This window comes from Drosophila kikkawai, chromosome 3L, assembly GCF_030179895.1.
Source record: "Drosophila kikkawai strain 14028-0561.14 chromosome 3L, DkikHiC1v2, whole genome shotgun sequence".
Lineage (NCBI taxonomy): Eukaryota > Metazoa > Arthropoda > Insecta > Diptera > Drosophilidae > Drosophila > Drosophila kikkawai.
The window spans coordinates 25,118,326-25,144,897 of record NC_091730.1 but is presented as its reverse complement, the minus strand read 5'-3'; the positions used below and the strand labels follow the sequence as shown (position 1 = coordinate 25,144,897).

General features: G+C 46.6%; 1 protein-coding gene across 19 annotated transcripts in view; it reads right to left on the bottom strand.

The window, feature by feature from the left end:
- The window catches only part of bru3 (bruno 3), a 265,769-nt gene that overhangs the window by 62,775 nt on the left and 176,422 nt on the right, over positions 1-26,572 (bottom strand). The window contains exon 1 of one of the 19 annotated variants that reach the window (XM_070284889.1): positions 1,865-2,204. The exons of 17 other annotated variants lie outside the window; for them this stretch is intronic. The gene's annotated coding sequence lies outside the window, so the exon portion shown is untranslated. Of the gene's footprint in view, positions 1-1,864; positions 2,205-26,572 lie in introns of those variants that run through there. One more of the 19 variants, XM_070284896.1, reaches the window with a different exon arrangement.

The window sequence follows — 26,572 nt, the reverse complement described above, 5'->3', positions numbered from 1 at the left end:
AGGAGCAGACACAGACAGACAGAAGCCAGACTAGCTGGCGGTCTGAAAGTCATCCCGCACAGCCGACGGAGGTGTCAGTATTTATACAGCAAATAAGCTAAATGTTCCCTTTATGAGTCCCTCAGCGCCGTCGCCGGCAAACAGTTGGTGTCGTCGCCCGACAATTGTGTGGCAATTGTCAAAAGTCTCCCCGTCTTGACGTTTATATATGACTAGATATAACTCAGCGACGGCATCTCCCTGAAACTCCCTGAAAACTGCAAAGCCGGCTTTGTGCTCTTTTCGCCTTTGTTGCCATTGTGGCGGGGAATCCTTTGGGCCTCCTTCCGACTGCGAGCTCGCAGTTTATTTGTCAGTTTGAAATTCTTTAGTAATAAGCGTAAAACTCGACTATAGGCAGGGGACAAACTGTGCACAGTGAACGAATTGTGGCGAGAGCGAACCGAGCCCTAAGCCAAAGTTAGAAGTAAATTAGTTATTAGCCTTGTAAGTAGTTCAAAAGTTGCCACTTAAGCCGCTGACAGCCTGCTGGAGCTCCGTTTCAGAGGCGATGGCAGAGTATCGCTAAAATGCGCCTAATTGTTAATTAGCGTCAGCATGAATTTGTGAGGGGCTCCAGTAGCACTGCCAGTGCCAGTACCAGTACCAGACATTTCCATAGTCACATTTTTAGGCACAAAACTTTCTGTTGGGGCCAAAAGTCACTGCCAGACCGAAGGAGGCAGGCATCAGGAAGAAGGCAGAAACTTTGTCCTCGCTGCTGTGGTATTGAAGTGTTAATTAATATTGAAAGGAATAAACTTTTGTCGGACTTTCTGAATAGCAAAAGAAAAGGCTAATGTAAATTGTGGAAAAGTGGTGAGGAATGGAATTCCATTTAAATCCGTTAGCCCCCAAAACGAGGCTTCAAAAAGCATAATATATCTTAAAGAATTTGTAAAAGCCAATCGGTCACTTTAATATTGGCCTGATTGCAAACCTCAAGCATCCCAGGGAGTGTGTTATCTTTAGAAAAAAGCATTTGCATTTTCTTGTTGCAGCCCGTGATAAATTCGAGTTTCTTCACCTGAAGCAGCGCCCGCTCCCTCCACCCGAAAAAGCAATCTTGACAAGCCATTAACATTTCATGTGCACCTTGTCTCCGTTTTTTCTGCTGACTTGACTATCACACTAAAAGTCAATATAAAGTAAAAATTTTTTTATGACCCCGGGATTATCATTTTGCGCTGGTTCTGCTGTGGCTGCGGCTGCAGCTTGACATGAAATTGGCTGCACACTGTGGGTAACCAGAAATTGGCCATAAAAGGCGAGCGACGACCAAAAGGTGCTGTCGTTCCTTCTTTTATATGTATATAAATGTATAAAAAATATAGAAATTTTTATTTTAAGTAGTGACGCGTCAGGGATAATGTTAATGGCACATGGCATTTTCATTTCAAACGCATAAAAGTGTCCGCAATCCACGTGAAATGCTTAAGGAAAGAGCGGAAAAGCGAAATGCCAGGCGGCTGGGAAAGCGGAGGAAAATGTCAACCGAAGAGTGTCCCCTTTGTGGCTGTCGTTTATGTGTGCGCAGATTTGTTTTTTATTTCAGATATACACAGAAGTATGTACCCGTGCCCATGTATATCAAATAATGGCCAACTCACGATAAAAAGGAATTTAAAGTTTATGTACGCTAGACGGCGGTCGTCCTGCATACGCTTTCTTAATTATATGGTCGGTCTTTTTATTGCAACTCTCCCTTTTCAGACCTCTAGGGAGTTTTGACTACGCTTCCTCGATTGTTACCCCAGGATTATATCAAACTAAGAGATATTCTAGCAGTGGAATACGAAATACACATAAGGACATGAATGCTTACTTTTTGGTCTGCTTTCTCTAGAAACTAAGTTAACCACGGGAGAGGTTCGGAATGTTTTAGGTTCAAGTTTGGACTATTCCTGTAGTCGTGTCAGAGTTGTATATAATTCAGCACTTTATTCAAGTTAAGTTTACAGCACCGTCGATTTGAGGCACGTCTGCGTACTTTTATCACGGTTTATTATCACGGACTGATACAACTGTTAAATGGAATAATCATTGACGCCTTTACATCGTTGATTATAGAACTACGGGGATTTGGGGCGCTCCTCTGGGATTAATGCGAACGCCGAGTTATTGGTTAGTTTGGGTCGGATGGAGTCTCCAAGCTTCCATTGCGAACTGTCGTCATTAGTTGAACGCCGTGGTTTGTCTGCTTCTCAGGCCGATAGCTAAAGATTGTGTTTTGTTTGTTGGATTTGTACATTTTTCGGTTTATAAAGTTATTGCAAAAAAAGAGAAGAGCAGAAAAAAGAAAGAGAAAAGTAAGAATAAATAAAATTTTATGTTCTCTGTTGTTGTAATTGTTTTCTGATAGAGCGGATGTTGTAAAATATTTAGTTTGGAAACGATTTTTCCCATTGTTAAATAGTTTTTCACTACAGAAATGAGCAACACGTAAAAAAGGCACATCAAATGTTTACGCGTCACAACAATAGAAATTTGCTAATACGTTTTTTACGCTGAAAGTCTCTTAAAGAGATACAAAGGTAAATTACAGTAAATCACAACATTTAGCATAATCGTTTAAGTCTTTCCTGAACTGTGTCCATTATTTTCAGTGATAAACTGTACGCACAACATCAAGAACAACAACAAAGAGGTATAAAACTTTATTAGGAAGAAACAAATACGGAAAGTAATAAGACGAAGGAGATATAAATTCCAGAGATATTGTTATGGCCGTATTGCCTGAATTTTGAACTAGTTTTGACGTGTAATGATAAATAATATTATTTTGATATGAATTAAGAAAAATATTATATATTGTACACGACAACAACACTCGGATATGTACGGAAATAAATATAATTGCATGTCTAAGTATATAAAACAACGATATATATAAGTACTCTATACGTAAGCATTACAATAATCGGAAAGCAGCCTAAAGACAGCAAGGAGTCCCAGGTCAGGTCGGAAAAACAAAGCGTTCCATCATCCGATTCCCCCACTACAGCTTGGCTCTTTGGATCCTGCTAGAAAATCAATGCAAAACTCTTCAACACCTTGACAGCAGCTGATGCCACAAATCAACAAATAAAATCAACAAACGGCAGTAATGGCAACAATAACCGGGCGAGGAGATGAACAGCAACAGCAACCACTGAGTCAAGTCCGTCAATCAAATTGCTTTGGGAAGTTTTGCGAGAAAATGGTTCAATAAACATGTCTTACATAAAACATTTTAATTAAATTATATTTCTTCCACTTTCTCAGTGGGCGTGGGTGGCTGTGTGAGTGTTGGTGCGTCTTGCAATATTTATCAATTTTCTAAGAGTCATCACAATAACCATACGTCTTCATCTAGCCCCAAACACACACAGCACACATGCATACACACGGACACAGGCAAACAAAAGTGTTTTAGCGCTCTTCATGCACATCACTCATTTACACGAACAGGGAACAGGGATAGGGATGGGCTGGGGAGCTCTGTGCGCTCTACTTTAATTTAATTTTTGTGGTTGCTTCTCCTTGGTGGTGTGGCCGTTGTTGTTCTTGTCGTTTGTTTGTTTGTTCGCTGCGCGCAATTAATTGAACTTGCAGCAGACTCTGACTATTGACAGCCGAGCGGGGCGAGGGAGGGAGCCGAATGCGGAAAGGAACAGGGCTCCGGGCACGAAGGACGAAGACGAAGACGAGGGAAGGCTTGTGCTGCGGTTGAGTCGATGAACACTTAAGCCGCACTCAATGCAGCCCAGCTCCCGCTCGTTACCCGTTACGCCTTTCGGAATTTAACTAAGACAAGCACCACAACGAAAACAACGGAGACGAACAGAGCCACACGCAGGCAGGTACACTGAAAGAAAATCCAAGGAAGAGGTCCTAGAGCTAGGGTTCATGGAGAATACTTGAAATTTTATTCGAAACAAAGTGTGATCAAGATCCAAACTTACTTGAAGGAAGAATTATCTGACTTTATATAGCATATATTTTGCTCAGTGCACTCACGGACACTCGGACAAATTCACTAACACGAGTTTCGCAGTTTGTTGCCTTTTCCGTTTGGTATATGAAATGCTTTCGGGACTTATGTTGGCTTAGCAGCAAACTCGTCTAAGCCTTTGCCCAAGACAGATAGACGAGCAGGGCTGAGAAAAGCCTTCGGGGCGGGCAGAGCTCCTGCAATTACAATTACACATAGACGGAAGACCGAGCCGCAGTGGTCCGAGGGGTCCAAGAGGAAGGGCCCTCGGTAATTGTAATGGGCAACAAAGTAGGTAAAGCATTTAGCAGTTTCACGCACTTTGAGGAGCTCTGAAGCCAGTCTCTGCTGGCAATCTTAAAGGTGGGTAAGCTCGTCTCCTTGGCCGTTGACTTTAACTACTTAGCGGCCAGTAAGCAACTCGGAGTCCTGGTCAAGGACAGGTCCTGCATCGCGCTGCCAGCCTCTAAAACATATTGCACAATTACTTGGCACAAGCGCACATACCCCCGTGCCTCGGGCAAAAAATAAAATACCTAACGAAATTTATGTTATTGTTTGTCTGACTGCCTGCCAGCCAGCTATAGCTAGGAGTATGCCGGCTCCATACCTTGGTCCGGGATCGCTCTCCCATATTATTTGCACATATTTTTGCCCTATGCGAGTGTGTGTGTGTGTGCGCCCTGTTTGTTGCAACATTTTATTTATCGCACTGGCCATAAAATGCACGCTGGGGGCATTTGTAACAATTTCGCAGCCGTACACAATGGAGGAGGAGCAAGGCCCCCTCTATACATACATATATCCTGTCCCAGGCCCAGGCCCCCTTCTCTGCCCTCGCTCCTTTCTTAGTCGAGTTAAAATATTACAACATCATGCTTAAAAGTCACGTTTAAACGCTGACGACGACGGCGCTGAAAGATTATTGCATTTTTAGACTGCCAACCGCCGCGCTCCGCTCCTCGGAGGCCCCGCCGAGTCCCGGATCCGGGGCTCAACCTGCTCCACCTGCGCATAGCCGCGCAATCACAAACAAACGAAGTTCATTTCAGTCAGACGTCGTCCTTGTCGTCTGCGCCTGCCTGTCTGTGAGCCCGGCGAAATAAGTAATAGTGTTGCAACGTGCCTGCCGCATTTTATTTCCTCTCCAGCCAGATAGGAAGGACTTGTGGGAGGGATGGGGATGGGGACGACCGATCCGACGAATGGAGGAGCAGTCTGTGAGCTGGCAAGCCATTGATTGTATAATTCCTGTGTTGCGAGTGAAAATTGTATATGCTTGATGTCTGATTGAATGGAATTGATGTGAGAAAGTGACTGCTCCTCCATTTGGCTTTTGCGGTTACGAAACCAATTTATTTGCGGGAGCCATGCTGTTATTTATTTTAAATAGCACAGGCCAAGCCTGGCCGACAACGTAGGTGTATCTCTCCTCCGCAGGTTCTTTCAGCATGTGAAGGGAAATCCTTGAAAGCCAAAAATGATTTCATAAGATGAAAAGCGCTTTTTCCACATCATGTTTTGTGCGGCTGTGGTTGCCGAAGGTCCGAGCTACAGAAGGCGGAGCCACAGCAATTTTTGGCAACTCTGTGGATTGGCAGATTGAAATGTTAACCGTCGTTGGAAACTGGAGGCGAAGGACATCTTCGGCAACGAAAATTAAAACAAATTGCTGGAAAGTAGAAGCAAGGTACAGAAATCTAAAGCCAGCTGGATAAGTCTTTGTCGAAACTCTACGGTTGGGCTGAGGGTGGATCTCTGGCTGAGCCCGTTTCGATTACATTTTACCCCGCCTCCCTGCACTTACAGGAGGAGTCTTTCGTGAGGCCCAAAGGCAGAGCCCAGGGCATGGAGTCACAAAAGCAAAAGTCACTTTTTCAATTTTCAAAATTAAAAAAAAATTCAACCCACACACGAGTAAATCACTAAGTTACTGTGTCGCATTGATAAACCCTTATCAAGCTGGCTTTTTTAGGCACACTCCCGCACTCCCGGCACGTTGACACTCTGTCAGAGGGCGCAATTCGGAGGGAAAAAAGTCACTAAACGGAACGCGGAAGTCTGACAAGGGTGAGCGGACTCAGGACTCCGGAGCGAATGAAAAACCGAAACCGAAAAACCTGTCGTCCGGGAAGAAGCCTTGCCCTCGCCTACTTTTCGGCATGAATTTAAAAGCCCGGCTGTATGAAGGAGCGGTTCAGGGGCCTGCTATGTAGCTCGCATATTAAAATCTATAAAATATGCTTGTGACTGCTTTACGACTTGAAAGCCTGCAGTGGGACTGGGACGGGGAGCTGGCAGCCAACAAAAAAGTTCAATATTTGTAAATCTCCTGGTTCTTGCCGCTGTCGCCTTCCGACTTCGCAAGCTCCCGTTCTTTATGGGTTAATGGTGCGAAAACGTGACTTAATGTGCGTGTGTAAGAATTTTTTCAGCCCTCCGCCCCGGAGAGTTATGAGCGGGGGCGGCGCGTCGCATCTGGCGTTCAAAGGTCATAGCAATTTGAGGCGACCATGGGCTGATGGCTTTTAATAGAATTGTCAGCCAGAGTGGCTTTAAACAGCTGTCCTGATTGTGGCCGGGCGGCACTTTCAAGTGCGCATGATTAAAGATTTCATTAACTCTCTTGTGTGGGGGGTCGAGGCCCCATTTAATTATATATCTCTTCCCGTTTTACCCCATAACTAGCGCACTGAGGCTCTCAGTTTTAGCGTAAATGACAAATCCTTATGCTAAATATGCTTAATTGCAACACATACACGTGCGCAGCAAGGACGCATGGACATGCATAAAGAGGGGGAGCTTACATCGTGCTGTACATATGCTTAATGAAGCTTATAACTCTCGCCGTCTTCCTTCCACACCCACACCCAGGCACACCCACAGCCCCTGCACAAACACACTTGCAACGTGCAACACGTACGTGTCCTGACAATCCAGGCAACAGGCAGCATATGCCATCAACTGGAGGCCCGCCAGGCGAAATAATTATAAAGCGCTTGCAGCAGCGGAAGCTGCAACGGAAATGTTACCGTTATACCTGGCAAAAGCACGTGCGGCGCGGCGGAGAGGGGCGTGGCAAGTAGCAGGTGGCAGGTGGCAGGTGGCAGGCAGGAGGAGGCACGAGGCATCCTGGTTGCGGGTGCAAATTCTAGCACTGCCAGCCGTTTAGTTTAGCATAATGACAGGCACAGGAGCATGGCCCGAAATAGAGACAGGGCTGCTGGGTGGCCGAGCGGCAGTGTGGCTGGGTGGCAGGGTGGCTGGGGGCAGCCACTAAACCAAGCCACATTAGCTTGGCAGCAAATGTGGCAAAGCGTGTTAATAACTCACTGTGCTCCGAGTGCACTCCGGAGAGCTCAGCTCAGCCCTCTCGTCTCACCTCTGCCTCTGCATTTAAGTTTTCGGATTTAATAATAAAGTTGGGGGCCAGACGGGCGCATGGGGTAAGTTTGTCGTCGCGTCTTGGCTGACGTGTAATGGGGCCTGGTCTGGCAGGATTTGGCCTGCTGGCATTGCACATTTTCCATGCATAATGCATAATTTCGTTTCATCATCTCGGGCTACTGGCTCCTGCCTTCCTGCCTGCCGCATTCCTGGCCTCGACTCGGGCCTAATTTGCTGCATAATGAAGCGTGTAGTCGTCTGGCTGTGCTCCTTTGGTCCTGTTTTGTTTCTGGTTAATTTGGGGCGCCACTGGAAAATGCAGTTTCTGGCTGAAATATTCTTAGTTTGGCAAGCACAGGTTGGCTGGCTGGTTATATTTATGCTAGATAATTGGACAGCATCCATCAGGCGAGGTACATCCACCTCGGACGGACCTCGGATGGCTGCTGTGACATGTCATCTCAATAATTACGCGCTCTGCGCTCGGTCTACGACACAGAATCGATAATATATACCCGAGCCACCACCTCTGCCGGGCTATCAACCCTCTGGCTCTGCTTTTGTTAACCTGAAACTAACAAAATCCAGACGAGCAGGGCGGTGGGGGGCTTCTAACCACAGCACACACACCTTTAATGTGGCCACAATATGGGAGGGAGTGTGTGTGTGTGCTTCATTATTATTATGGTTGTTCTTATTCTCCATTCGTCCTGCTAGCCTCCATAGCCTCCTATATACACGAATATAGGTATGTGTATCTGCTGCTCCCCATCCCTGTCAGCATTATTTTATTTTTGTCGTATTGTTTGCTTCCTTGTCGCTGCCATTGTTATTTTTCGTATTTTTGTCAGCGCCTCCTCCTGCGACATCGTCCACAGCCTGGATAGCCTTTGATGGAGCTCTGTCCTCCCTACCTCCCTACCTCTCTCCTCCCTGTGTCCGTTGTTTTCGTTGTTAGTTTTTTGCTCGGTTGTTCGATTTTCGTCACTAATGAGCAGCCGTAAAAGCGGACGGCGAACTCGAGAAGGGCGTGACGCAGGTAATACAGGTATACGTGGACAGTGGCCAAGGATGCGTGGCTCATGTGTGTCCGGGGGAATGTGTAGGGTAAACAATGTATTTTATTTGTGTTTACGTTTTTAACAGCTCTGACAGGGCGTCTTGCTCGCCTTGCTGGACACCGGATTTGGGTCAATGGGAGGACAACAGGACTGGCGGTCTACTCCTTCGCCTTCGAGTCTATTTATGCCCATCTCGAGGAGTTCTTCGTGTCGGGATTTGTCATTTGCCTAATGAATTCAATTATTTATACGCCTTGAGTTATTTTTCTTAGCCACGCTTTCAGCGACAGTTTCTGATTTGATTTGGCGCCTCCCCTCGATCCGGGATGAAACAGGTGAATCGGGGACATTTCTAATTAATATCGTACCAATTACATGGGTTTCGTGCTGGAAGGGGAGCAACGAAGGAGGGTAGGTACAAAAAATGGCAATTTAATTAGTGCAAGAGCAACACTTAATTGAAAGTTGAGAACTAATTAAATGGCGATGGCAGCGATCCTCGGCGCAAAGGGTTCGGCGGAGGTCACTTCGCAGTCCATTGCAAATGCAACTGACATCGTTTGAAGCACAAAATTAATTAACACTCAGCCGCACACACACACACAAACAAACAAACCCTCTTAAACACACAGTCATTGTGTGGAAGGGCACACAAAATATGCAATTAAAATTGTAGTCGCGCTAAAAATCGCCGTCGCTAAAATTATTAACAACAAATAAACCATAATAATTCGAAACTCAGCGCAACCACACACACACACACACACACACACATAGCATAAACAGAGTAATGCAAATAATAAACTAATTAAATCGACACAGGCCTCAATACACAATGTGCTTAATAATTTGTAAATTGCTTTTTGGCCAATTCAATGGAGTGTGCAATGGAGGCACAGATGAGCCAATTCAAGCCGGATTCTGTGTCGAAGTAACCCCTATTGAAGACATCTCAAACGCTAACACGGATGCAGGAGCAGAGAGTATTTCAGTATTTCGGGGAGAAGAAAGTGGGAGGTGACTCGTTGAAACACATATTAAATGGAACTATATAGTTTGGTTAGTGGATCACAAACTTACTGCGAGCTTAAGCCTAGAAGAGAACTCTGGGTAGAGAAAACTGGGACTTACCTAAAAATAGAAGAAAACAGAAGGGATAGTAAGTAGGAGTTAAAACTATATTGTGTTCTTAGAGAATATATTATATGAGATTGAACTGCGCCAGCCAAATCAATTTCGCTGCAACTTATTTCTACTTCTTTCCCCCCGGAATCTGCAGCACTACACACTGCTTACCAGAATAATATTTACCGTGGGCAAACGGCGCACGTTTATAGGTAACAAAATTTGTTTTATATTATTATTTGCATTTTTTCTCGCATGTGTTTTGTTGCCTTTTTATTTGGTGCCGGTGCCAGTCCCAGTGCCATCCCTCTTCACATCAATCCAATGCTAACAGAGTTCTCTTGGTGTCGAGCTGCCCTTTTTTCAGGCTTTTCAATTTCACATATAGCAAATATTTTTTATGTTCCCAACTCCTCACCCCTGGTGTGAGGCGAGTTCTCTTCGCTTTTCGTTTCTCGTCTCTTTTTTGCCATATTTTACATGCAAATCGAATTTTCCTCAATTTTAATTGGATTTTTGATTGGTTATACTTGTGTTTATATACGCACATCTCGTGTGACTGGATCAACCCGCCACTCCCCCCTCTTAATCTTTCCCTCTGCGTGTGTGTGTATATATGGTATTTATTTGTAAAAATATATAAACACGATATGTACATATAGTATGTGCATGCGAGAGAATATCGGCGAAAATGTTGCCTATACCTCAATTATTTTGGTTATAAATTTGATTTTTGATTCCCATGTTTGTTAGTTTGTTACATCGTGTCGGTTGGGAGTTTACAACAAAATCGGGCGGAATATGCAAATTTTTAATGCTCTCGCCGGTCTGAGCCGGTTGGCTTTTAGCAAATTGTTGAATTTTCTCAATTTGATTTCGTAACAATTAATTTTCACGCCAACAAAAGTTGATCTTCACATGAAAATTGAAATATAACTTCGGTGCCCCTCCAGCCATCGCATCGCCATCCTGCCGCGAACTTTTACAACTTTGTCAGCAACACCTTTGGCAACCTCCATCTAATGATACCATTCCAGCAGTTGAGCAGTTGGCCCGGGCAATTAACCGAGTCGCGCACAAATTGCTAGCAATTTGTACAAAGTTTTAATTGAAGACGACATGAAGAGACATTCCCTCTGCACGCATCTATGTACTTAAGGACGAGCGTTCGCTGTATGTAAAATTAGAGCTCACAGCCTCGCGGGCATTGGGGCTGGCACTGGGAGTAGGCAGGAGGTAGGAGGTAGGGTGGCGATGGAAGTGGCACTGGGACTGACATCCACTGACATCAAGGCGGTCTCCCTGCTGGCTTAGTTTCATACTTATAATTACAATTGAGACCCCGGCCGCAATGATTATAATTATGTTCTGTATTGTCGGTTGCCAGTGGGCGTGGTTAAGGTCCGCCCGGCCTTCCCACCATCGACTGGTGGGTCTGCAAAAGTAGCTACAGGTAACCCCGAGCCCGGTGCAGGGGAAGAAGAATAATTTTTGAAATAAATCACTTTTTGTTCGGTTTTGGCTGGGCAGCATTTGTGCGCTCGGCAAGGACTTATGCTGATTAGTACCAAAAGCGACACAGTAAATTTGAATGTCAGGGGGAGGACGGGAGGACAGGAGGAGGGCAGGACGGCAGGACGAGGACCCACCCGCCCTGTCAGGCATTCGAAATGATTTATGCAATGAGCTCAAAAAGATGAAAGTTGTACATTTTCATATTTTAATTGCTTTGCTCTCTTAATACTTTTGGGACCAGGCCCAGGTCTCGTTTGCTTTTTATTTATTTTTGCTGCCGCTTTGGTTTCTTCTCCTTATTCCTTGTTACGCCTCTATGGGTCTTTTGAAGTCCTTGTGCGGGTGGGAGGAGGGAAGGCAGAAGGTGGTCTGGGAATACTTCGGTGTGTGTGTGTGCCTCGTAGTTAATGTAAATGTTTGCTGAGAAAATTTTACTAATTTTATAACAAGTTGCGGCTTGTATTTCTGTTGCGTTTTCAGTTTTCCATTTTCTTGACTGTCCCAGTCCCAGTCCCTGTCCCAGCCCCCGTCGCTGTCAGTGGACTTTTTTCCTGCAGCAGTGCTCGGTAGGAAAAGTAGATTTCGTGTATAAGTAAGCATTTCGCATTTATAATTTATGGCTTTGTATTTGTCAATGGCATTATTATTTCTCATTTTTATGTTTGTCCATTTACCTTGGTGGTGGTGGGGGCACCGCCACGCCTTGGCCTGTATATTTTATGGGGCATTTAGCATTTCAAGTCCCAAAATGTGGGTTTATGGAGTGACAGGCAAATTTTGTGTTGGCTTTAAAAAAAAAATTAAAATTACAACTTCCCCTCTTTCCTCGAAGAGGGAAGAAAATACATATATCTCATTGAAATTTTCCATTGATTAAAGCGGAGTCCTCCTGCCTTTGTACGGCGAAGCATTTAACCCTTGTCACTACACTCACACATACATAAAATATCTGTGTGCATGTAGGGGGACCAGTTCGGGTTTTGGGGCAATTTCCAAACACATTTTCCATATGCACATTTGCCACTAATTATGCGCAAAATTTCTAGCTCAAGGGCTCCAAGCAATTAGCAGAGCACACACACACACACACACACACACCCACTCCCGCTCTGCATCCTTCTCAAGCAATTTACATTGAAATTAAACAAAAACTATGTGCCTGTGTGAGTCAGGGGGACTGGGGACTGTGGATGTTCCTCATTTTCCTGCATGTGGCCAACATTAATGCAACAAATTATGTTTAGAGCGCGCGGACTCGGGGAAAACTCCAAATGAAAATAAACCGCAACATTTTTCATTTGTATAGAAAATGAAGAAGCCGCCCCTTGCTACCGGGAGCATCGGGGGCGACTATCACACGGGAGCAATATAACTGGTTTGTTTGCCACAAAAGCAATTTTATGATTATAACAGCCGAGGCCCGGTCGAGTCGTCCTCGTCCGCGCACTCGTCTCTCTTAGGGAGCGATGTGCAATTAGGCGCCATAAAAATGGCTAACCGCCCCAGCTGGGCGTGGTTGTTTGTCTTCTCTCCGTTATTTTTATTTGTTTCGTTCGTTGGAAGCCCGCAGCCCGCACAGAACTCGCAGTATTTTTAATTTAAAATCCACAACGAAGCGTGAGCGGCGGAAGGAAAGAAAGATATACTACAAGAAATATCCGGGGTGCTACAGCACACGTCAAATCTATTTAAATGGTTTCTTAAAGTAGGACACACTTTTGGGACACCTTTTCCAGTGGATTTTTACTTGAGTTTACTTGAGTTTGTTAGAAAGTCCGATTGCCAAAGAGCCCAATGTTAAAACATCCTGCAACACTTGCCTTATGTGGCCTGGCATATAGTTAAGTCTTCTTATAAGAATACTAAATCGTGCTGACCAGGTTTCGCTTTTGTGTCTCTCAATACATTTGCTAACGGATCAGGCAGTTAGCCAATTTATTTATGACCTGAATGAAACCAGGAACAATTACAGCTTTATGGCACTCTGACTACCTATAGTTTGCAACCTTTGGAAATCTTCCATTTACAGCCCAGTCAGTCCAAGCTTCCCTTCGCGCACTCTCCTGGCGCTAACCACATTAACGCACACTTCCGGGGGCGAGGGAAGTTAAATTATGGTTATTGTTTATGGTTAAGCACGGCAAAGGTCGACGGCTAGTCAAATTGGCTGTGCATCTCTTTCCGCTCGCAGCGCTGGCTGCCCTTCAACCCCTTGCTCTGCGATGTTTAGCGAAAAAAATATATATATATTTACTCTGTGTTTCGCCGAGCAGTCAAGTTTTATAGAAATTTATGAGGTTTATAGTGGCGTGCCATTTCGTGTTGGTTCGGCTTGCTTAAAAGTCCCTCGAGATGTAATCAATTACTTAATGCTATGGAAGAAAGTCCCTCCCCACAGCTCTTCTCCCCCAGCGACTCGACGCCAAACAAAAGCCATTACGCTGAAACTTTTCAATGAAGCGTTCGTTGCTCGCCGGCTCGTTCGCCGGATCGTTCATTCCCGGCTCCGTTCGTCAGCAAGGCCGGGCTTCAGGCGGAAAGGGGACGGAGGACTATTAGCTGCCTGGTTGGGATGATGTCCTCGATGTCCTCGATGTCCTCGCCGTTCTTCGGCACAACCCCTTGCGGGGGCATTGCCACAGCTGATGTATTATTATGGCCCTCTAGATTGGGCTCTGTGGGCTGGCTTCTCTGTTATTAATATTGTTTTTCCCTCTGTCTCCGCCCAACCCTCCCCCAGAGCCCTTCTGGGCTCTCCATTCAGCGCTCTCCGTTCTCCCTTCTCCTTTCCAGGCTAGTACTTGGCTAATACTGGCGAATCCCCAGCGCATTACGTGCCGAAGGTAAGCAGGCAGCATGTCATCAGAACACGCCCACTTGAATTTTGAATGGGTTTGGCAGTCGTCGGCGTTCCTTGTCCCTGCCGCCGTCTAGGGTTTTTAGGTTGAGTTTACAGTAAAATAAATATTTAAGTGGAGCCTGCGACTCTGGCTGACTGGGGTAAGTCACTTGAGCGTTTGTTGGCACGTAAAAGACATCATAATTAGCATTGGGCGCTCGAAATTAGTGTGCCATGCTCACGGGCCAAAGGTTAAAAAGTGCAAAAACGTGCGGAGTCTGGGCTGGTCGGAACACGTGAGTCACTGCACTGCCGCCCGCAGACGGGTGGGTGTGCTCCTCCCAGGACATTCCCGGGAATGCCAAAGCTGAAACTTGCCAGAGCCAATTTCCGTGTCATAAAACTTGAAAGCTTTCAAGGAGACCGAAAACAATTTGCATTCCAAATTCAATTTTATAATGGCAGCATGAAAAAGCGGCCAAAGATTCAGTGTATCCTGCTCTCCCATCCGGGTAAAGTTTTGGCCTGCGACTGGGCCACCTACCTGGTGTCACCCTAATTGGGTCAGGACACAAAGACCATCCAGCATGCGGAAATGCGGAAATGCGGAAATCCAAGATGGCCAAAAGAAGCCGAGTCGCCGAGTTCAATAATATTTGCCTCGGCGATAAAACAAAGGAAGGAGCCAAGTTTTAAATTACCAAGAGACGCTGGGCAAACATTTCGCATGAAACTTGTTTAGAGACCCAGACCCAGACGGACTCAGACCGAGGACGAGGGCGAGGACGAGACTCAGACGCCACCGTTCGGCCGACTGTCGATGGTCGATGGCTGTGTCGCCGCAACACCCGTAGAATTTGTGTAATTTGACCCAAAGCAAATGTAAATAGAACTGCGACTGCTGAAAGGGCGTTAAATTGTATAACTTAATGAAACGTCGGTTGAGCAGCAGAAGCAGTTGGACAGCAGCAGACCGAAAGCCAAAGCCAAGCCAAACCGAACCCAGCACCAAGAGCCACAGGACTAGAAGGGACCTAACCAGAAAACCAACAGAACCAGCAGCACAAGCAGCACCAGCACCAACGCCGACCGACAAAGTCAAAAAGTAAGAGGACCCCGAGTGCCAGGACGAGATATCCAGGACTTGCCGGCTCTGCTTTGTCCTGTGACCCGTTCGTGTCTCTTTCTGCTCGGTTGTGGCTGGCCATGTGCGGATTACGTTTGACTTAATGCAGTCAGGCAATGAGGAGGGGAAAAGGGCAGGACACACGGAGAGCGGCTGAAACTGTTGCACGCCATGCCACGCCCACGTTGAGTTAAAATTAAAATGCTAAAATTTCCCAGCTAAAGCTGTGGGCGTCGGCACACACGCCTCTCGTCCTTTGCAGCGGCCGATGCCTCTTTCCGCCACAGGCTCTAAAAATGCAAAGCAAAATAGTTTTTAATTAAAAGGTCTGACTGTCACCGTCCGACTGTCTACACTCGAAGTCGTTGAATTAGTTCATTCCCAGACTGAGTTCGGGAGTGATTTCAGATGCGAGGTATTGGCGAATCTTGCGCGGTCACAAGCCGTCTCATTTACTTGGCCCGCCCACCGCGGCGGCGCTCAATTAAGGCAGGCTGGAATTTTTCGGCCACCCTCTCCCGCCGCAAGTCAACAAATAATTCCTATGCAAATATTTTACACTAATTATTTCAAATATTTTCATGCGGCGACGGCGGCAGCAACTGCCGGGAAAGCAAACACAAGGCGGGAGCCAGGGAAGGTGTTGTCTGTCTGTCGCTGCCAAAAATAGTTATTTGCTCAAATTAAATATATACATTTGTGTTTCGTATTTGCGCTCGGCAAATATGTCTCCCTGCTCGAGTCTATGTGTGTGGGTGTGTGTTTGTGTTGAAGCAAAATTATTTTATGGCGTTTGCGTTGGGCAAACACAGGGATACTAATGCAGGTCGCCGGTTTTGCCAGCCAACCAAAGGAGCCATGTATATGGTGAGTCAGTCCTTCAGACAAAGCCCCCAAAAAACTACGTAACGGACCCTGGCCCACGGCCGAGGGCACTCCAGAGCGGAGCAATTTTCCAGCCTTTGGGCACGCCTTTTGTTTGGACACAGGCGCTGAAATTGATTAAGTTTGTTGCCTGCCAATGGAAAAGGCACTCAATCAAACGCCGTTTGGAGGGCTACGCGACTGCCACGGCGACATCGGAAAAAAGTGTTATTGAAAGCGGAGCACAAGTGCACAAGTGCCTACCGAAATAAATGAATCGATGAATGAGACGCGGAGAGCTAGCTGAAGGCGGGGAGCGCATTCAAATCATGTCAAACGTAAAAACGTTGACTTTACACTCACACGCACCTGAAGGACGAAGATTGCAGTTGTTGCCGTGGAAAGGGGACATTTTTTCCTGATACTCGGAACCATTTTAAAAACTTTGGGCCCGGCGATGAGCGGAGCCGAGAGCCAAGTGAAATTCCATTCATGAGTTCGTATTCGCTCGACGGGCAACGTTGCGTATGCGTAATGTCCCACTAAAACCCAGAAACTTTAGTCACAAAATCGAGCGGCAGAGAGCCAGAGAGTAAACAAAACCATTCGCTTGCTAAAATTTACAATTTTAGTTTTGCAATCTCGCCAAGAGCCAGATATGGAAAAGAAGCAGCTCGCAGGCAGATAGACAATTCCGACAGCCAAAAGAAAATCTTATCAAATTTTTGCCCGGCTGGCAAAGTTTTCGCGGAGGAGCTGAAGCTGAAGCTGGCGCTGGAAGCTGGTGCTGGAAGCTGGATGCCGGGTGGGTGGTTATCCCCCAAAGTGCCACTGTAAAATATTTTATTGAATATAATAAGCAGGGGAAACTTTCTGTGCGCTCTGCCAAACGGAGACAAAGTTGTTGATGCCATTTAATATGAGATTGCAAACATTTTGCCTTCTTTTCTTCGGCGCGCCCGTCTCCGTCTCCGGGACCAGCTCCGTCCGTTTATTGCATTTGCTTTTGTGCGCTGCTTTGGCAATATAATACCTGCGTGTGAAATAACGCAAAGTTTATGCAGCGCACCAAAACTTTGCACTTAAATGAAAACTACAAAACATTTAACTTTCGGCCAAAAAGGAGGCGACAGAATTTAAATGCCACGTCCCGGGCTTCCCGAGCTTCCCGGGACTCGGGCTGGAGGCCCTTGGGCAACGAAAATGAAATTTCTTTTCGCAAAGTTTACACTTTGTTGCTCGTCTTTTAAGCTCACGCAGCTCAAAAAGAAAGGAAAGTGTCAAATTAAATTTAAAAAGTGATTTGCCGCGCTTTTTTTTCCTTTTCCTCCCGCTCCCCGCCCGTTATTGGGGGTTTTCATTTTGTCGCCTTTACAAGCTGGCAAATATCAGAGAGTGGTAATGTCAGAGGTTGGTGCGAGTGCGAGAACACACCACCGTGTGATGGCGGACCCCGCGATGCCAGCTTTAAGTTGAGTTTCGTACGTGTACGAACTTTTATCATAACGCCCGAGCCAGGGAGCCCTAATTGCTGCCATATTTTATTTTTGGCCAAAGACAATCCAGCGAAATACGAGGTGGTCAAGTTATCTAACTCAAAACACTCATTTAGATGGCGCCCGGAACAAAGAGGAAAAGTCCGGCAATTGGCCGTGCCGAGCCAATGATGAGCTTTCGACTGTCATTGACCAGCAGGTGTGTTTCCGCTCAGACACAGCTTACCGTTATCACCCGCCGCCACGGTCCGCTCATCCCTCCGTTCTCCGTTCTCTGTTCTCTGTTCTCAGTCTGGCCTGTCATGATTGACGGTCATTTGTCATTTTTTGCCATTTGCCCATTTATTTGGCCACATCTTTTTTAACCGCTGCCCAGCCGAAAGCCGCACGCAAAAGTTGGAGCCACTCTTCTCTATTCCGCATTTGTACACTCACAAAAATTAAAATTACAAGTTTTTTTCAGTAAAGAAAATTTATTAATAGAATAGAATAGAATGCACATATTTTTCAAACGTTTCCAAAAAAGAATATAATAATTTGCTTCAAAATTTGAAGCATTTTCTTCGGGTGTATCATCTGCCCCTGCTTATGGCACATTTGTCAGACGTTGACGTTATGCAAAAAAGCTCAGAAAAGCGGGTCGGAAAGAATTTTGTAGGTGTTGCCAACATGACGCCTTTAAGCGCGTATAAATTACAAAAAGCCAAAAGTCAGGCGAGAGCAGGACCGAAAAGGGTTTTTATTTCTGTTATAAATGAAGTTGCATACTTGTCCGATGGAGGCCAGGAGGAACGGAGAGCAGAGAGCGGGGGGACTGGGACGAATGCCTGGAAAACCTGACATGTCACGCCGTTGCCGCCGGTGACTTCGTCCTCACCTCCTCCTGGTCGACTGGCTACGGTTACAGGCTGTGTTACAGCGACGTGTTATCGTTTCGGCCCACGCCCTTCACCCGAATGCTGGGGAAGGGGTTGAGTTCTTGCCACCCCTTTAAGCCCGGAGCATTCATTAGAAAACGGAAATTTGTGATTTTTGGCTCTGGCTTCGCGTGGCTCGGAGGTAAAAGAAAAATTGTTTGCCGCCGGGCCCAGATCTGATTTTGTGTTTAATTAGCCACTCAGGCTAAAACAGACAGCCCGAGGTGGCCTGCCATTAATAAGGGAACGAAATTCACTTAGAAGTCTGTTCAGTCGGGCAATTAATTATGAATATGTGGGCCAGGAGTAGCGTAACCCCAGTCAGAATTTCAGCACTTTAATGATCTCTGCCCCCACGAAAGTGTGCTACGCTTTAAAGCTTAATGCCATTAGGCCGGGTAAAGTTCTTAATTTCTTGCAGTTACCCACTGGCAAACAAAGTTTAAATGCAGCTGCGTTAACTTGGGCCTGGGACGCAGACACAGACACGGGCACATACAAAAGGCACCAGTACACATATGCAAATGACGCTCACACACGCTCACGCACTCGCACAGGCAAAGTTTTGCAGCTAAGCAACAAACAAGGTCCTGCCCGACTCCTGTGCACTCGACAGGAGGCAGGCAGCCGAGCCGGCAGGCAGGCAGGCAAAAGCAATCCATCAAAATTGCACCTTCTTGCAGGAGCTCCAGCTGCCACCTTTCCTCCAACTTGCTGCTGCCGCTGACTAAATTGAATTTAATTTGTTTTGCGCGTCGCACACATGGAGCAGCAGCAGCAGCAGCGGCGGCAGCGGCAGAGAACATTACATCCCAGGCAGCGCTCGGCGCCGAGGACAAGTTAAACACTCCCCAGAGAAAGACGACCATTGTTTAACCCCTTGGTGGCACCGTTCCCCACTCGCAGTCCCAGGGCACACCACCCAGACCCCAGCGACGGCACTCAGAGCGGAGCTCTGCTTTTGTTAATTATTTGATGAATTTTTAATTGATTTTTCGCACACAGCATGGCGGCAAATAACAAAAGCTACAGCATTCTTCGGCCGCATCTACAGCTACGTCTACATACTTTTACAGCGCACTGTGGAGGACACAAAATGTGCTACATTACACCAATACCCGTGTGTGTGTGTGAGTGGAAAAAAATGTGTACCGTTGCATACTTTTAGTTGCTTTGTTATATTTAAACAAAAGCGGACTACAACCAGCACCGCCGCAGCTCCGATGCATTGTTGCAACATTTAAATTAAGATAAATCACCGCAAAATTTATGGTTTTTAATATACGTGCGAGCCTGTGTGCGTGCAGTGCCACGCCCACAGCGACGCGTCGCTTGTTGCCGCTGCTGTTGTACAACGTGGAAAACAATTTACTAAATTGCAATTAAGTGACATTTTATACCAGAGCTCAGGGCCAGCCGAAGGCGAGGTAATGGCCCAGTGGCCAGCCCAGCCCAGCCTCCGCAGCCTCCACAACCCGCTCGCCCCTCGTTGGCCGCACTGCACTGGGTAATAAATTTGAAATTGCGGTTTGGCAGTTTTAAATATTCAATTAGTTGTGAAATTTTTGCGCCACGGCCAGCCGGCAACGGCGGCAAAAATTGAAAATGAATGAAGAGCAGGGAGTAGGGGAAGAGCGAGCGGATTTATGATGATAGCTGTCGATACTCGCCCTTTGCCAAGGACATTTGTGACCCCTGGAAATGGGAATGGGCATGGGGATGCGAAAATAAAACAAGCGTTCTTAAATTTCCCGAGCATCCTGTGGTGCTTAAAGCATTTTTGCATTTTGCGAATGCTGCTAGTGGTCGCCATTTTATTGATGTCTTCTGACGCCGCACCACTCCCAGCCAAGGACAGCAGCGCAGGCCAGGCCAGGACAGGACAAAGTGGTCTCGGACAATGGCCAGAAATGGAGAGTAGTCTAGGGATGAGGAGCTGTCCACAGCCTGCATTTCCTTCACTTCCCTACGGCTGTCCTGTTCGTACTGCCTGCCCGCCTGCCTGCTGCGTCTGCTGTCAGTGTGAGAGATGACGGGGCAGGATCTCTAGCAGTAATTTATTTCAGAGGGAGTCCGGCCAACTGCCAACTCCTTGGCCCGACGCCCTGTTCTTTATTGTTCCCTCTCCTGGCCAGAAACTTATTAATTTAGACTTTTTGTTTCGCAAATTCACGTCTGTCTCCACTCGATCCCGCTCCCCCTGGGCCCTGTTCGCTCTGGGTCGTTGGCCAAACTAGCGGCAACAACAACTGGAGCGGAGTAGTCAGCTATTTTTGGGTTTTTTGCCTTGGCAACATTTATGCAAATTCGTTTTGATTGTCTCCTCCATCTCCGTCTGAGAGCTATGTAGGAGCTAGGAAATTGAAAGTTAATTTGCATGCTGCTTGGTGGAAGGCGGCCACAGTTAAATACACAACAATAACTGTCAGGGCGCTCTGGCCGGTCGGTTGGGCTCCCTAAGAGCAGCATTTATTGTTGTTATTATTGCATTATCCGCTGCATACTTTCAAGCGCTGTTGCCTTATTTAATTGCACGTGCATAATTCTTTTAAAATTCAGTTGCAATTATTGCCGGCAGACGTAACTCTTGGCCAGAAATTTATCGTCCGTTCCAGTGGGGCTCATTGCTTATGCAGGCAGGGCTTAAGGGAGGAGTTCTCCTGCCGGCCATCCGTGTCGTCTTCCTCTTCCTGTGTAATTTTAATAAGTTTTCACAGTTCGTTTCTGGCTGGCCGAGGAGGAGCAGGGGAGCTTTAAGGAGCTTACTTGCATATTTATGTCACTTTGCCATCCACCCACATGCGTCCTCGTGTGGCGGCGCAACGTGAGCGGGATGAGATGGTAAAACGGATTCGGGCCCCAGGGCCAGCGCCAGTTTCGCCGTATAATGGAGACAATCTTGGAGCAGCAACAGCTGCCACGCCAATCAAATAAGAACGTGTGTCCAATCTGGCGGCACAAACTAAATACCAAATAATAATTAGCCAAGAGCTTCGTGGTTATAAAACACAACTGTTTCCAACCAATACTCTTCGTCCCGCCATCCCTGACAGAGCCAAGCCGGCACTATAAACTCATCAGCGTAATGAAATTCGCCATTTAGTCAGTCGCAGAGTGACTCAGAGGGGGAGCCTTGTAGTGAGGTAGAGATAGAGATAGATACAGAGGTGTAGGGAGGGATAGAGAGTCCATCAAATAAGAAGGCGAAACGCGCTTGGTTTAATTACAAAACGGGATAATGCCCACGGACAAGGGAGACATCATGTTGTTTGATTGTTGAAAATGTACTTGGATAATGAAAAGTGTGTGCTGCCGAACAATGAAATCGATAAAAGTGAAGATGCTTTTGGCAATTAATAAATAAATGATTAAGCTAGCGAGGGCTGAGAACGCGATATAAAAATCAGATTTTATGGGGTCCTCAGCTGACAATATATGTGAGCTAGTTTAATTGAAAGTTGGCTAAGGACTGCGACGCGTTTGACTTTGAAACGACATTCAGGCGGTCCGCGCTGCACAGAAGGGTAATAAAATTATGATGGAGCTTATGGCTCAGACCACACTCGCATTTGAGTGCCATTGTCTGCCTGTTAACATGCTCATTATGGCGGAAGGCAGAAAGAGAGCAAGCGGCAGACCCAGACAGGATAGGAAACTGAAACTCGTTCATGACTTCACTTCAATTATAATTACGTCAAACAGTGCAACAAGAAAATGTGCAACTTGAGGCAAACAAGATAGAGCTGAAGGGGAACGGGCAGGGGCGCAGCAGGACCCTTCTCGACAATTGTGCGCCCAGAGGGAGGCTGAGGGGGGACCGAGAGACAAACAACTTGAAAGTGAGCATTTCCTTTTAATGCCGTTTGCTCATTTTTTCCTCTTCCTCTTAGTCCTCGTCTTTTTTTTTTTTTTTTGTCTTATATTGCATTACATTTGCTCTGCCAGAGAACATTAAAAACAATGCACACAGACCGAGAGCCCGTCACAGAGACAGGGATGGAGGACGGAGGCAGACTCGTTCAGGCAACATTATATCCCGGAGAAGATGAAAACTGTTTTGAAGAAAACTCATAATTGCATGGCACAAATTGCAAGTTATAGCCGAAGTTGCAGTCCAAGGACCAACTACGGGCATTCATCAAATAACTTTTTGCCCGGCCAGGTGGCCCTGTTCCCACTGTGCTGCAATTTGCGGGCGAAACGAGCTGATAAGGTGGCTAATCGAAGCCCATGGCATCTGGCTGCCTGGCAGCTTAGTCTGCCGCCGTGCAGGAGTTAACTTAAAGCTCGGCAATCCACTCCGATGCACTGGCGGCTCCTGCACATCGCTTGTTGTTTTGGGACCATGTTTGTCTGTGTGCAGCGATATTTGCCTGGAGCAAATGTGGCCTGCAACAAAACACAGCCGTAGTCAAGCGTCCATCTATATCTATATATACATATTTGGAGAGTGGGCGTGGGCGCGGGCGAGTCATCCATTCAGACGGTCATCCATCTATCCATCCATCCATCTATCTATGCAATGCAGCAAGTCATGCAGCGGAGCTCGCTGACCCGCACGATGGAGCCTTTGTCTGCCCTCCTTCGTCCCCACATTCCGCATCTGGTCCTGCTCCTGCTCCTCCTCCCCCATCGAGCATCGAGCTCTTGCATGCATTTGGCTTTACAAACAATATTTGTTGTTGCTGTTGTTGTATTCACACAACAAACTACATCAGGCTCAGGCCGAGCCGCTCTCCATCTCTGTCTGCTGGCTGTTTGGGAATCCTCTTTTCACTTTTCAGAGCCGAGCAGGGCCCGATCCATCCCCGTCCTGAACAAACTAATATGCTATGCTTAAAGCGTACATATTGGACTTACAGTTGTTGTTGCCTGTTGTTATTTTTGATGTTGTTTGTCTACTGAGGAGGAGAACAAAAGGCCTCCTGCTGCTGTCATATTTCGTTTCCCCCTCACCCTCTCGCTCCTTCTCGCAGGGAGCGAAAAGAGTTTCCCACTGAGACTCAATGGACATGACCGGAGCCGGGCCATACTCGGACCCGGACCCGTTGAGCTGTGGCCCTGGAGTTCACGTTGACGGACCCCGAAACGCTTGCCTGTCCTACGCTTATCATATAAATTCTTCTGGCTGCTTGTTGTTCTGGCTTTGTTGTTACTGGTTCGGCTACGCTCCCCTGATCCTGGTCATAAGAAAAAGGCTAAAAAGTTTAGTTGCTGCTGCTGCTGGCTCCTGTTATTGAAGGCTTAGGCGCCCGGGCAGCTGTCGAGTCAGTTAGCAGAGAGCACCGCCTGCTGGGCTCCCTGCCCACAGCCCACTAAGCACTACCCCTAGTCCTCCATCGCGTACATATAAACAAAACAAACACACCCACACACACACACACACATCCAAAGTAAAATCCGGGTTAGACGAAAACAATAGCCTTGCAGTGGGTCGCCAAAAGTGAATATGGTACGGTGCATCAAGGGAAAATGGTCTCGAAAATCAGGAGTTAAACTCGAAGAAATTTTCCTTTAATTAAGTCGGGCTTTCCAATGTCGAGTTAAGTTTCCAGTTGCTCTTGGACTAAATTAAAGACAAATTAAACTGGTAACATATCATTGTCCCTGAGTGTACCCAATGAATGCTAGCCGAACGAAATATTGTCTAACTATAGAAGTCTCAACCTACTATATATCGACCAGGCGCTTCTGCAGTTTCAGTTCCCAGAGACGTGGCTTAAAACAGTCGATGCACAGCTTTTGTGACACGTTCGTGACGCCAGGGTGTGAAGAGTAACTGCCTCACTGCCTCACTGCAAGCTGCCTCACAGCAGCGGACCGGCAGCCCCTCGATAATTTCCATATCCTGGGCGACTCCTCTAATGTATTAAGCGACCGCATGGCTCCTATCGACCACAGCTCCTTGTGGCCTGCCAACACGCCATTTGGCCATATCTCTGGCCCATTCCCGGACGGGGACGTGTAAAGGAGACAGATAGCAGTTTTATGCGTTCCTTGCTCCACTCACTTGAGCAGAGCTGCACAAAGGAGGCGCTTGCTCGGCTCATATACTTTACAAATCTTGATAAGTTAATAGAAGCAGCAAAGGAGCAGGGGCGGAGTGCGGGGCTGGCAGAAAGCAAAGACATGTTTTGGCCAGTTTGGCGCTGGGGTGTTTGCGTGGAAATTCGGCACATTAAAGCCAAGAGTCGGAGCCAAAAAGTAAAATAATATGAGAGGTCTCATAAAAATAACAACGGGGGGCGAAAACAACAGCGGCGGCAGCAGCTACAGGGAAGGAGAAACAAGTTTTCGGTCGCATTTTTGTTTTTATTCCCGCGACAAGTTTTCTCTGCGTGTGTTAATTTAGGGGAAATCAATATTATGATGGGGATGGGAGGGGCGGTGTAGGTGGGAACAGCGACACATCATATTGGGACGACTACAGCAGCACGGCATCGTAGCAGCGGGAAAATCTATAAAAATTAACGAGCTGCAAGTAATGTAGCATACTTTCTGCCATCAAATGCGCTCTGCTGCCTCCTCGGGGCATTGTTTCTAACAACGAACGCTGGTCTGTGTTTAGTATTATAATGCCATTATCATTTTTATTATTGCATTTTAAATGCATTTTCTGCCAAGCAGTTTTTTGCCAGTCCTTTCATAATTTTTAATGCCCAGCCGGACCCACAGCTCATTAAGCAGGAACTCTCGTCCTGCCGCGGAGACAGTCCTGACTCCGACTCGGCGGCAGTGGTGCAGACAAGATTAATGTTCCTCACGTGTTGTTCTGCGCCTGTCCTTGCTCCGCACAGCGTTCACAGCGCGCTCAAAGTCGCTTCAAAGTCATGTGCATGATTCCGAAGGATTTTGGGATCCATCCGCTCCTCCCGCTAACTACATTTAAAATATGTGCAGCTTATATTCCTTCCACTGCAATGTCCTGCTTTGTTTTGCTAGCTGGCTGCCTGGCTTGCTCGCTTTTCCTCCCTCGTCCGTAAGCAGAAATAGCCCAGAGCGAGGTCAATCACTCCACAACACGCCAAAGCAAGGAGGGACAATGTGGTTGGCAACACTCAAAGGGAAGCTGATGCAGGATATAAAGCAGGACATGAAAAATTAGGTTGGTCGGAGCGAACCGAAGGATCCTGCCCTCCTTAACTTGGTTGAATATTTTATATCTTTTGGAAATCAGTTCCTGCCCTAAAGATTTACTTTTATATATCTGCCATCGACGAGAGATTTTGAATAAGAATTATAAACTAAAGCCTAGTCAAACTGAAAACAGTAATAAGATGCGTAACGCGTATAGATTTGATTCGTCATAATTTATCTATCAACAACAAAAATATATATATCTCAAAGTAAGGGCATTCCGTTCTTGATATATTTATTGCTTGGCAGTGAGAGTCCTATTTGACCATTTCTTTTTAATGTAATTGATATGGCGCTCCTGTCGTTCCCCGTCAGACTTTTAATAAGTTACCCACACTGACTTTGTTGCGACCACAACAAACTGTAACTGAAACGCTCGACTACAACTGAAATGCCCTGCACCTGCCACGCCCCAGTCACGCCGCCCAGCTGACCCACCACTCGTAACTATTACCATAACATTTATGATTATTAACCTACAATGCGGGGCACTCTAAATGCAATTAAGATTACGATCTATATTGCATTCGCTGTGTTGCAAAAAGAAGCCTGGCAACTCTGCCACGACAAACAATTAAAAACAATGCGCCTCCATCCGCCCTTGCCCCCTCGGCTCCCCTCCGCGGCAATAAAATGCTGTTACAGATGCTTATCCAGACCGGGCGCCCATATTGCATAAGAAATAATTACTTTTTATATTACACATACGCCCCGTGCACCGTGCCCCGTGTCCTGTGCCCTTCGCTCATCCAAGACTATTGATTGCGGCCACAACGGCACCTCCTGACCCCGCTCCCGGCCTCATCACACGAAAGTGTCGCGTTTGCGTGTCGCTTATCATTGGCCCTTGGCCAAAACAAAAATGAAGACACCCGAAAAGCTGAACCCAGGGCAAAAAGCGTCAGACAATTGCCGCCCCGATAAGATCGGCTAAAGAGAAATGTTTTTGTGCCATGTCCAGCGGGAAGCACCTGGCTGGAAGAAAGGGCGCACGGGACGGAAATGAGAATGGGGCCCAATCGTGGCCAAGCCCCATCAACGCTATTCAATAAGGCTGGGCTGAATGCCTCATAAATCGGACGAAGGGACATCG